The sequence below is a fragment of the Branchiostoma lanceolatum genome, chromosome 14 (genome assembly GCF_035083965.1).
Source record: "Branchiostoma lanceolatum isolate klBraLanc5 chromosome 14, klBraLanc5.hap2, whole genome shotgun sequence".
In the NCBI taxonomy this organism is placed as follows: Eukaryota; Metazoa; Chordata; class Leptocardii; order Amphioxiformes; family Branchiostomatidae; genus Branchiostoma; species Branchiostoma lanceolatum.
In genome coordinates this window covers 15320291-15332296 of record NC_089735.1, presented here as the reverse complement: position 1 = coordinate 15332296, position 12006 = coordinate 15320291, and the positions used below count along the sequence as shown (strand labels likewise).

General features: G+C 37.3%; 1 long non-coding RNA gene across 1 annotated transcript; it reads left to right on the top strand.

The window, feature by feature from the left end:
• The first annotated feature begins 1035 nt into the window (after positions 1–1035).
• Positions 1036–8908, top strand: LOC136448259 (uncharacterized). Its single transcript, XR_010757849.1, has 3 exons — positions 1036–2675; positions 4549–4758; positions 5750–8908. It is a non-coding gene; the product is annotated as an uncharacterized lncRNA (long non-coding RNA).
• The last annotated feature ends 3098 nt before the right edge of the window (positions 8909–12006 follow it).

The window sequence follows — 12006 nt, the reverse complement described above, 5'->3', positions numbered from 1 at the left end:
TCGGCTACAGAGTGAGGGTCTAATAGGCAATCCTATTAAACTGCGCCTGCGAATGAAACCCTCCATGGAGTCCCCAGGCAAATGTTTTCCCTATAGCTAGCGCGGTTAGAAGACTACTATTTTCTCTGTCTGTAAGCTTAGAGGAATTTGGATAAATCTTAGTGGTCTGAATAGACAATTCATTTCGTGCATTTTCGTGAAATGAAGTTATTGTGAACAGTTTCAGATAAAGTAATAGTTAAAGGCACCCAGAGCACTTTATGTGGCTTCAAACTCAAATTAAAAAACTCCAGTTTTTAGCCATTTCTACACATAGTAAGTTTCAATAACACTATACCATTACATATCGATATTCAAGGAGCAAAGATGCGATGTCGCTGTGTGTTGAGCACTCAAAAAAAATCCAAGCGCTGTCAGCGCCGCCGTTTTTGTTCTCAAATTTTCCGACTTCTTGGAACGTGACGTCCCGTCGCCGGAACTTGCAGAGAACTGACCGTTACAGTCGAACACAGGAATAACGCACAAGTACATGAGAGACGGACTTGGTAGTAGTTGGCAATGTGTTACGTAAGCTCCGTCCCCTTGAGTGCCCGAGATATTTTCTTTTTCATTTCGTTTTTTTCTGCTAATGGCTGAGCGTAGATCAAAATCTGCAAGATCAAGATCTGTCTATATTGATCTATATTGTACATGGTTTTACATTTTGCATTAAATCTTAACTTACCGCTACGCTGTCGATTACCGTTGCGCCTAACGTTGCGCCTAGACATGACTGGAAAAGTGTCGTAAAAGACCCTAGCGCACAAGCATAAGTATCAAGAAGAGTAGTGTGCTCGTCCTAGACTCCAAATATACGCGAGCCTGGTAGCGAGCTAACGAAAAGGCGTCATGCTCGAAAAAAGACGAGAATTTGTGCTAGGATACTCACTAATAATATAACCTCCTTGCACTAACTAGTCTCTACCAGACTAACTGCGCCGGCTATAGGGAGAATATTTGCCAGGGTTTCATTCGCGGGCTAAATGTGATCTTCACCGTGGACTTACACTACTGGCTATGATTCCTTTTTCTGCCGAATTCTACTATCCGTACGCTCGTAGGAGGGCCTGGTGGATGGAGGCTACTTGATAACTAGGATGCTTACAAGAGATTATCTGTGGTTCCACCTTGGTTGTTCTAAAGTTCTTCCTAAACAATGCCTGGTGACTGAGCTTTAAAAATGTCATTGTTTTCTGCATAACTAACTTAGCAACATATTGACGAAAATAACCGAAGCAGATATATTAGCATAATCATAGAAATTCCGCGGTAGCACATAGTTGTCTGGAGGAGAATGGTCCCCGACTTGACATGAAAATACCCGTTTTACAGGCATTTGTTTAACAATCGCAAGAGTTAACTCATAGGGAAGGCGCTAATTCTCCTTTTGTTACGGCCCTAGCGGCTCGCCTTTAACCATGTAAATCTACACAGGAGAGCGGCCCCTCAAAGCCGAATAACATTTGTATTTGTAATACCAAGCCTTGGTAATACTAGTAACTCTCAACAGCAAAAAGTACTTGTCCCTGTAATTTCACTTGTTGTAAAAAGAGAACATATTCCAACACTATAATTTAGTGTAGTGATGGTGATGTATAATAATAAGTTTATTGCAAATTCCTGCCCGAAGGCTAATTGCAAACAACATACATAAAAGAACAGGGTACAAAATTAATATAAAAGATCCTAGACTATACTATACAAAAGTACTTGTCTATAACTAGTGAAGGGTTTGACTTCTCTTTTGTAAGCCATGGAAGACGTAATGTCCCACCTTTTCTATAATTTGTGGGTTTTTGGTAGTTAAAAGAAGAATAGTCTTTTTCTTTGTCTGTAAGCTTAGAGAAGTTCGGATAGATTTTAGTGGTCTGAATAGACAACTCATTTCGTGCAATATCATGAAATGAACAGTTTGAAATAAAGTGTATTTCGTCTTCCACGGCATTCGTATTGCAATACTTACAAAGTCTTTCGTATATAGGTAATTATAATGAAGAGTGCTTTATAAAAAGTTTTTGGGCTCACAATCTGTACGTTTTTGCATAAATTCAAACAGGGCCGAGGTTATTGACAGGATCCCTGACAGGATGCATTTTTATGTAAATATACCTCATCTTTTTTCCCTGGCTGGTACCAGGCTATAAATGACAAGATAAAGGCACATTCTGCTCAAGCGTCGAGTCAAATCCGGTAGCAGGATGTCCTCGTTTACGTGCCGTATTTGTCTGGCGTATATAGCGTTGACTCTTCCGTTACTACTCACGCATATGAGATCACGCCACGGAACAGACCCTGGATTCCACGTGCGATGTTCGATTGACGGCTGTCCTAGGGCCTTCAACAAGTTCAACTCATTCTACAAGCATGTGAAGAGAAATCATTCTGACAACGATGGACTACGTTTGGACGATGACAACAACGAAGAAGAAATGGACGATTCTGATTACGGCGGTGACGAGGTCGACAATGGTAACATGAACGTTGTAAATGATTCCGTACAAGGTGACCGGGATTCAGACATAGATTCAGACCAGCTTAACGCCGCCGAGGAAGACCTCCAGCCCGACCCAGATAGACGAAGACGTGAAGCTGCCCGGTTCATATGTGCTGTGAAGGAACGGAATGTCTTGACACAGGTGAGACCTCCACTTGCGATTTCTGAGACGTCTAGGAGTGGTCTTTATTTTCCGCCGCCTCGTTATCATCAGTTAGACAAGTTTAATCGCGACATATAGCGGAACGAACACGTACGGTTTTTTGGTGCTTTGTATAGCTTTATGCCTCATATGTACAAGAATTATTTTTGCGTGACGAGTTGGATTATGTTTCATTAGAAAAAAATAGTTGCCACTACGCGATGTCCTTGCATCGAACGTAGCCATTTTTTTCGACAAATTTTCCTGGTGGCGCAAATATCAGCCAACTGTACACAAAATTATCCGTGTTTTATTTAGACGACAGCTCTATAAGTAGGAAAAAATGTTGTGTTTCCGGTTACCCGACCGACCCGACCCTAGCAAACCCCCCCGACCCTAGCCTTTTTTGGTGTCGGCCGCTAGAAAAAAAAAATAGCGAAAAATTGGAATTCGCATAAGTTATAATAGCCGAGCGGCGTCGATACTCCCCCCGACCGCTTTTTACAATCAGAAAATAATCACCGAGGTAGACAGCACACTTTTGTTTCTTGCTATTGTTATGCTTGCAAACTATCGATATGATCGGTACCTTTGACATACATTGATCTCATTAAAAAACTGTTTTTCAAGACTCAAATCGAAGAAAGCCAGCGAAAATACGTAAAGGAAAACAAGATGTTCGCCCAAGCATTTGAGCCCCTACGCTGTGATTTGCCGCGATATGCCGTCAGTTCTGGCCGTGTTCGGTGGAGAACTTATTCCTTCAATTTTTTTCCGTGAAAATTCTGCTTTAGTAGCGTAGATGAGACGTATTTTACGCTGTGATTTCACTTCAAACTAGCGGCAAGTGCTGGCCGGCGGCCATGTTTGTTTATTCAATGGTAAGCATGTTCTAAGCGCTGATTGGTTCGCGTCAGAAAATGTGTGCTCTGATTGGTTGACTGCAAGATATCACGTGATCAACATGGCGGGAAATCCCATTTACAGTTTCGACCTATCTGATCGCATTATGTGACGACTGAAGCAGTATTGTAGCGACCTTCGTAACGTTATTGACTTTGAAAATTGAACCGAACATTTTCTGATGGCAACATTTAATTAATTTTCCTGGTATACCTTTCCAACCCAGTTATATTTACAGGTTTGCGACAGCAAAACCTATTAAGTTTTTTTAATAGTTTTTATATTGATAGTGCAGTATACTTATGAATAATGTTCTACAGACATAAATTTCTAACTCTTATTTAAAATTCATTACACTATTGTATGCATAGTCTTTTTTTTACCTAATAATGATTTAAAATATTTTGGGCTTGATCTTCTGATCCTGTCATTACTTAGCTGGGATTTTTTTTTTAAATTTTAACTTTGCAACAATGATAATAGAACAAACAAAGAAAGTCTTTGAAATGTTGTATATGACATAACAGTGAGAAAGCAACTGGACAATGACGTAGATTATTGTATTTTGTGATTATCATACATGTTACGTTACATTCTTAATAATTCACCTGGCCCTTTTCCAATAGGTAATGTTATTCCGGGGGTACTTTTATTAGATTTTGTTCACCCCCCTCCGGACAGCTTATGCTTAACCACATGAGAACTGAGTGCAATGGTGAGGAGGCTGGCCCATTAGCACTGTGAGTGTGAGGCCAACAGTCAGTGCATTTGATGTCACCAGTAAAAAAAAAAAAAGTGAATCCCTACCTACCGACCCTAATTTTTTCAGGACCGTAACAGGAAACACAACATTTTTTTTCCTAGGCCTAATGAATGAAGTTCGTCATTCAGGCCAAGTTGACATGTATTAAGAAATTGCTCCTTACGTATGACACAGGCTTTTTAAAAACAATTTTTCCTTTCTTCCTAGGCTGCAGTCGACGACATTGTACAGTCAACAGATGCCTACGTAGGAGCCACCATTTACCAGCTCAAGAAAAAAGTTCAGAGACGACTCATCGCGCACGGCATAGATCCAGGTATAACAGACGACATTTTTGAAGAGGATATGAGCCCATTTGATGGACTTCATACAGCTTACCTCCAAGAGCAAGCCATCAAAACCCATTTACCTGTTGTGGTAAGTCTCTTTTTTTAAAGTTACATATTAGTTTGTACCCCATACTAACATAGCTATGAAAATACTCAGTATCATGAGTATGTAATCCTACTGATTCTTAGCCACAACGGGCTGATAAGCTAGAGTAAAGCTTCAGAAGCAGACAGATGGTGAAATTTGCCACCCTCAAAACCCTCCCTCCCTCCCTCTCTCTCTCTCTCTCTCTCTCTCTCTCTCTCTCTCTCTCTCTCTCTCTCTCTCTCTCTCTCTCTCTCTCTCTCTCTCTCTCTCTCTCTCTCTCTCTCTCTCTCTCTCTCTCTCTCTCTCTCTTTCTCTCTCTTTCTCTCTCTTTCTCTCTCTCTCCATGTATATATATATATCAAGAGTGAGAGATATATGATAAATAATGAGAACATAACTTGAGTACATGACTTGAGTTCCAACTTCTTTGCATATTTATTTCCATTATCAGACATTCACAGTCATAGACAATGATTTGGCCCTGGTAAAAAAGCTATCTGCAAACAATACGTGCAAGTGCTGTACACATGTCGTGGATGTAGTTATATTCGTGCCCTGGGTCTTACTGCAAAGGGACCTGTTCTATCAGTTTGCCAGGCAAACTTTTGATGATTTTGATTTTATGTCAGCAATTAAAAATGACACAACATTGTAACATTGTACAACAATTTCCCTGATTGCGGGCTTAAAGGTAAAAGTAGAAAGTCCATGTATCATGTCTGTTTCCCTTATGCCCAATATGTCTAGCATATCTTAGCCTCCGATGCAGACTCCTCCCGGCTGTTTTCTTTTTCAAGTTATTATTTTTATACTATTACATTTTTTTTCTTATTGCTGGCCGGCCAGCAATAAGAAAAAAAATGTATTAGTATAAAAATAATAACTTGAAAAAGAAAACAGCCGGGAGGAGTCTGCATCGGAGGCTAAGCATATCTGCCGTATCTATAAATAGTTTAATGCTCATTGTCTAATTATCTTATTCTGCATGCAGGAACCAAAGGAGGTGCTCCTCGGTCAAAGACTACAATTCCAGAGAAGACAGGAAGAGGGTATTCGACAAGTGACATTCCAGTATGTACCTATTCTGAAAAGTATAGAGCAGCTACTCAATTGTAAAGGTATTTATGACATGGTTTCGAATGGACCAACATTCTCACAGGATGGGTATTTGCAAGATATATGTGATGGTAGCTTATTTCAGACTCATCCAATTTTTTCTGAAGACAATAATGCGTTGCAGATCATTCTCTATTATGATGATGTAGAAATAGACAACCCCATTGGCTCATATGCAGGGAAACATAAAGTGGGAATGTTTTACTATTCCCTTGGCAATATTGATTATAAGTACCGGTCTAACCTGGAAGCAATTAGGCTTCTTGCTATTGTAAATGCCAATGACATAAAAGAATATGGATTTGAACCTATTCTTAGAGACCTTGTGGAGGATCTACAAACATTAGCAGAGGGATACATTTTCGATGTGAATGGTGAAGAGGTAATGCTTAGAGGTGCTGTAGTTGCTTTAAGTGCAGACACCAATGCCTGTTTGGCTGTGGCTGGCTTCAAAGAAGGTGTAGGATTTGCCACCATGAAGTGCCGTCATTGTGAATGCACATTTGACAACATGCAGAACAACTTTCATGAAACTAATTTTGTGTTACACACACAGCAAAAGCATTTGGCGCGTCTCAGTGAAATTGATAGGGCAATAACACGCAGAGTTAAAAATGCATTGAAAACTACGTATGGACTAAACAGAAGAAGTATACTGCTCGACATTCCATATTTTGATGTAAGCCAAATGTTGCCTCATGATATTATGCATGTGATGTTGGAGGGTGTCATCACTTATGAATGTCGCGAAGTGCTTAGACAAATGATATATATTGATCGACTTTTTACTTTGATTGAACTCAACACCAAAATAACAACATTTCAGTTTGGCCTAGCAGACAGAAAGAACAAACCAGGCCCTATTCCAGAATCTTGCTTCCATCAAGAAAGAAAATTAAAGATGACAGCTGACCAGACATGGACTTTCCTTCGACATTTATCAATTATCCTGTCCTCCCTAAATGTTGACCCTGAACATGACTATATGATGTTCCTGAATCAGCTATGCGAAATAACATGTCTTGTGTTCTCAAGCATCACATCAAATGAGAAAATTGTTTACCTTCGTGGTTTGATCTCCGATCATCTTAAGGAGTTCAAAAGATTGTTCCCTGACTTAAACATTCATCCAAAACAGCACTATCTCATTCATCTCCCTACAAGTATGATTCTCCTTGGACCCTTGATTCGCATTTGGTGCATGAGGTTTGAAGGAAAGCATCATTATTTCAAAAAAGTGGCTCGAAAACAGAATCATGTGAACATTCCGAAATCCTTGGCGCAGAGAAACTTACGTAAAGAGGCAAGTGAATCAGTACAAGCGACTCATCCAATTTTTGCATCAAAACTTAGATTCGGACCCTGCAAACCGCTTACAGGAGAAGATGCAAATTTTGCCCAAGAGCGATTAAGCAGATTCTTAGATATACTTGTGGAAGAAGATGACATCATTCACTCAGCAACTTGGGTGCAAGTGTTGGGGACAATGTACACCAAGAATCATGATGGGATTGTTACTTTTGGCACTTGCGAACATAACAGTTTCTTACCTGAATTTGGCCAAATTGAACACATTTGGATTGTTGGGGGGGAAATGGTATTTTTGGCCTTGAAAGTCTTGAATACGGAAGGCTTTGTCGAAACATATCAGGGTTATGAAGTTTCAGAGCCTGACATGGCTACAGGACTAGTAGTTGCTGATATTGCCAAACTCCTAGATCATAATATTTACTACAAATATAAGATCCATAACAAATTTGTTGTGCCGATAAAGTATGATCTGTCTGCTGCTATTGATGCTTGGAACGTTAGGGATGAATAAATCAAACCTTTCATTTGTTTTAATAATTATCAATGCTGTATACCTAACACTGGACTCAAAGGCAAAGTCTACATGAACTCATGACTAAATTTTGCTTTCCTTTGGACCTCATAAACCGTTTGTTTGTCTACATTCATTCAGGGTTTTACTAGTGGTTCATGCAATGGGCAACATATGGCTTACAATATTATTAGTGTTTATTTCCATTTTATCTATTTTTTGATTGATTAGTTTACATGGAGTTCTCTTAGCATTAATTCTTCACCTTTTACATTTAAAAGGTATCCCTCTGATAATGTTTTAATAAAGTTGTATGTGAGCCTAGAAGACATTCTTTTTCATTATTCACTGTGTCTACTGTTGTATGAGCATGGATATGTATCATGATTTTGAGATGTTGTTGTATGGGTTATTTTTAGTTTTGTAGTAGATGGCAAAGTCTCCATGAACTCATGACTAAAATGTGATAAATGTGACTCATTCAAGGTATTAATCTTGATTCATTCAATGGGCAACATTTGCCTTACAATGATGTATTACTCCTATGTTTGGTGCGATATGTTTTATTATTGTTAATGTATATGATTTCTCAAATTTATGTTAAGTATCCTCTTTGTATGCTATGTCTAAAGGGCTCCCTTTGTAATCAGTTAGATCACTAAGTAAAGCGAATGGGTTAAGATTCATAGGTGAATAACATAGTATGTATTTAGAGACATCTGATACATGAACATGTGCAATGTCAGCTATGTTAAGGTAAATGCATAACGTAGGCTAGGACGATTACACAAAGTACACCTTTCCTGGAAATGTTTTAGAAATGATTCAAGTCATGTTGACATTATGCATACAAAATGTATCTAGAGATAGTGTTACTGCACACCTTTCCTAAGCCTTATTAAGGATATGTGGACGGAGATGGACAACTACACCTGATTCAATGTATGCACAATTTTATCCTATTGGTTTGCAGAGGAAAATGTGCTAACTCTGCAGATGTTTGTACCCTTGTCATGTTATTTGTATCTCCACTTTTTGGGTAAAAGTAGAAACTAGTGTATACTGTATATGATTAGTTTTATATAGTTTCACATTATAAGTTTTTAGTTTTTAGATGGTTTGTATACAATTATGTATACAATGTATACATTGGTGCCTCCTGTCGAAAACATGTATATCATGGAATAAAAAAACTCATACTGTACTTTTAAATGTTTGTGTGTGTGTGTGTCTGTGTCAACACTACACTGACAGATAGAAAGAAAATATGAAATCTGTTACATTAGATATTCATTTGATTTTTTTTATAAATGGCAGTGCAAATGTGTTTCGTTTTATATGGCAATCTAAAGCCGCCTCCTGTCACAGCTCAGGTGTTATGGTGGTGTGCATTATTTACTTGTGGTCATCTTCTATAGATGTTTCTGTTTTTTATTGGCTGAAAAAAATTGATTTAACATTACAGCTGTGCATTAAACTCACTGCAAAGTTCACCAAACCATCGTTACTTCAAGTTCCTAAATGATCTGCATGCCTTTATATGTGAGATATAGCGAGCTATCTTAATTCCCCGCTAATCGCTACGCAGGTCCACCTTAATTCAACATTAAGGGTTGTTGGTAAAAATTCCTCTATAATTCTATGTAATCTGCTATCATATATCGTTAATGCATCGTTAAGCATGCCATTATGGACAAACTATTTGTGTGTAAATGCCACACTGCTCTTAGTTAGAACTGAGCATCGGGCTCATGTTTACAGACTAGTTTTGCCATAGAGACAAATACAATGGAAGAATCCAATGAAATCATTCCAATTGCAAATATTGCAACATATGTAATTCATCTAAATGGAAAATAATAGGTCTGTCAATATTGCAACATGTGTAAGTTAGATAAAGGTGTTTATGACCAAGCATATATAATGTAAATGTGTAAGTCATTGGCATAAACAGAATAGTTCATGGAGATATGAGGTCGCGGAACTCTTGTTTTAGATAGTAACGTAAAGCCTATGGCCTGGTGTAAAACAGCTTTATATATGGTTAGCATCTAACCTCTGCAACCTAACAAACTTACAGTATTGAAAGTTTGCTGTGGCACGAATAGCCCCCAGATTATACATGAGGTCTTTTAGGGATGTGGTTCCACCCCCACCCCTATTTATTCATTTATTTATTGGTTTAGCATGTACATGCTAGGGTTGCCCCTACTAGCGGCTATTACCCCCTATAACTTAGTATAAGATTTATAAAATCCATTGAAGACAAGACACATTGCATCACCATAGCTACATATCTATGCGAAAGCGCATCGTGAGGATAAAATAAGCTGCATGAAGAATTTTTAGATTTAGTTAGGGTATATAATATAGCTAAATTTTTTCCTTACATAACGTTATGTTTGAAATAAACAGAACCAAACAGCCATGCCATTTTCCAGGACTACAAACACAAACCAATTGAAACTTGGCATGGCTCTTAAATGTATATACGTATATATACTAGTCATGACTTGAACATAGTTTTTTCTTAATCATCTCAACAAAAACAAGAATTTCTTCCTCAAAGTTTCTTCGTATGAAAATCAAGAACATTCAAAAATATTACTCTAGTTATAACTCGGACTTGGACTTATAGTTTAAATACCTTGAAAATCCTTTGTTTTTCTATGCAGAATACCTCAAGAAAGGCAAGAAGAAAATTCCAAGACAAAACAAGAATTTCTTTCTCAAAGTTTCTTGATACAAAAATCAAGAATATTCAAGAATATTACTCTAGTTATGACTAGAGTTTTGTCTTCTAGTTTAAATATCTTGAAAATTCTTGTTTTTCTAAGCAGGATACCTCAAGAAAGGCAAGAAAGAAAATTCTTCTATTTTCTTAAACATACCAAGAAAAACAAGAATTTCTTTCTCAAAGGTTCTTGATACGAAAATCAAGAACATTCAAGAATATTATTCTAGTTATGACTCGAGCTTTGTCTTCTAGTTTAAATATCTTGAAAATTCTTGTTTTTCTAAGCAGGATACCTCAAGAAAGGCAAGAAGAAAATTCTTTTAATTTCTTAAACATCCCAAGAAAAACAAGAATTTCTTCCTCAAAGTTTCTTGATACGAAAATCAAGAACATTCAAGAATATTATTCTAGTTATGACTCGAGCTTTGTCTTCTAGTTTAAATATCTTGAAAATTCTTGTTTTTCTAAGCATGATACCTCAAGAAAGGCAAGAAGAAAATTCTTCTATTTTCTTAAACATCCCAAGAAAAACAAGAATTTCTTTCTCAAAGTTTCTTGATACGAAAATCAAGAACATTCAAGAATATTATTCTAGTTTTGACTCGAGCTTTGTCTTCTAGTTTAAATATCTTGAAAATTCTTGTTTTTCTAAGCAGGATACCTCAAGAAAAGCAAGAAGAAAATTCTTCTATTTTCTTAAACATCCCAAGAAAAACAAGAATTTCTTTCTCAAAGTTTCTTGATACAAAAATCAAGAACATTCAAGAATATTATTCTAGTTATGACTCGAGCTTTGTCTTCTAGTTTAAATAACTTGAAAATTCTTGTTTTTCTAAGCAGGATACCTCAAGAAAAGCAAGAAGAAAATTCTTCTATTTTCTTAGACAACCCAAGAAAAACAAGAATTTCTTTCTCAAAGTTTCTTGATACGAAAATCAAGAACACTCAAGAATAATATTCTAGTTTTTACTTGTTTTCATAATTTTGAATTCTTGTTTTTTCTTACTGCAAGAAAAAAAAGATAGGGCAGAGAAAATTCTTGTATTTTCTTATACATGGCAAGAAATAGATTCTCCATTCAAGAAAAACAAGAACTTTTAACTTTAATTTCTAGAAAATTCTCATGAGAGAAAATCCTTTATAGAAATTATTTCTTTATTTAAGAAAAATAAGAAAATGTTTCTTGTTATGAGAATTTACAAGACAAGATTCTTGGAATGGTCTGTTGTGCTTTTCTTATTTATTCTTACCATTTTCAAGGAAGTTCTTCATTCAAGAAAATTTGTCCACGAATTAAGTAAAAACAAGAAAACTAGAAAAAACAAGACAAATCATTTTTGGCAGTGCAGTGGTCTCAGGCTATTTCCCGTGATTGGGCCCGACCGGACTTGACGTTCCATTACGTCACGGTTCGAACGAGATAGAACGAGATTTGGCCGTACCGTAGTCCAAACAAGGACATTGTGCGGCCAAATCACGTTGAATCTCGTTCTATCTCGTTCGAACCGTGACGTAAAGGAACGTCGAGTCCGGTCGGGCCCAATCACGGCAAATAGGCAAATAGCCTGGGACC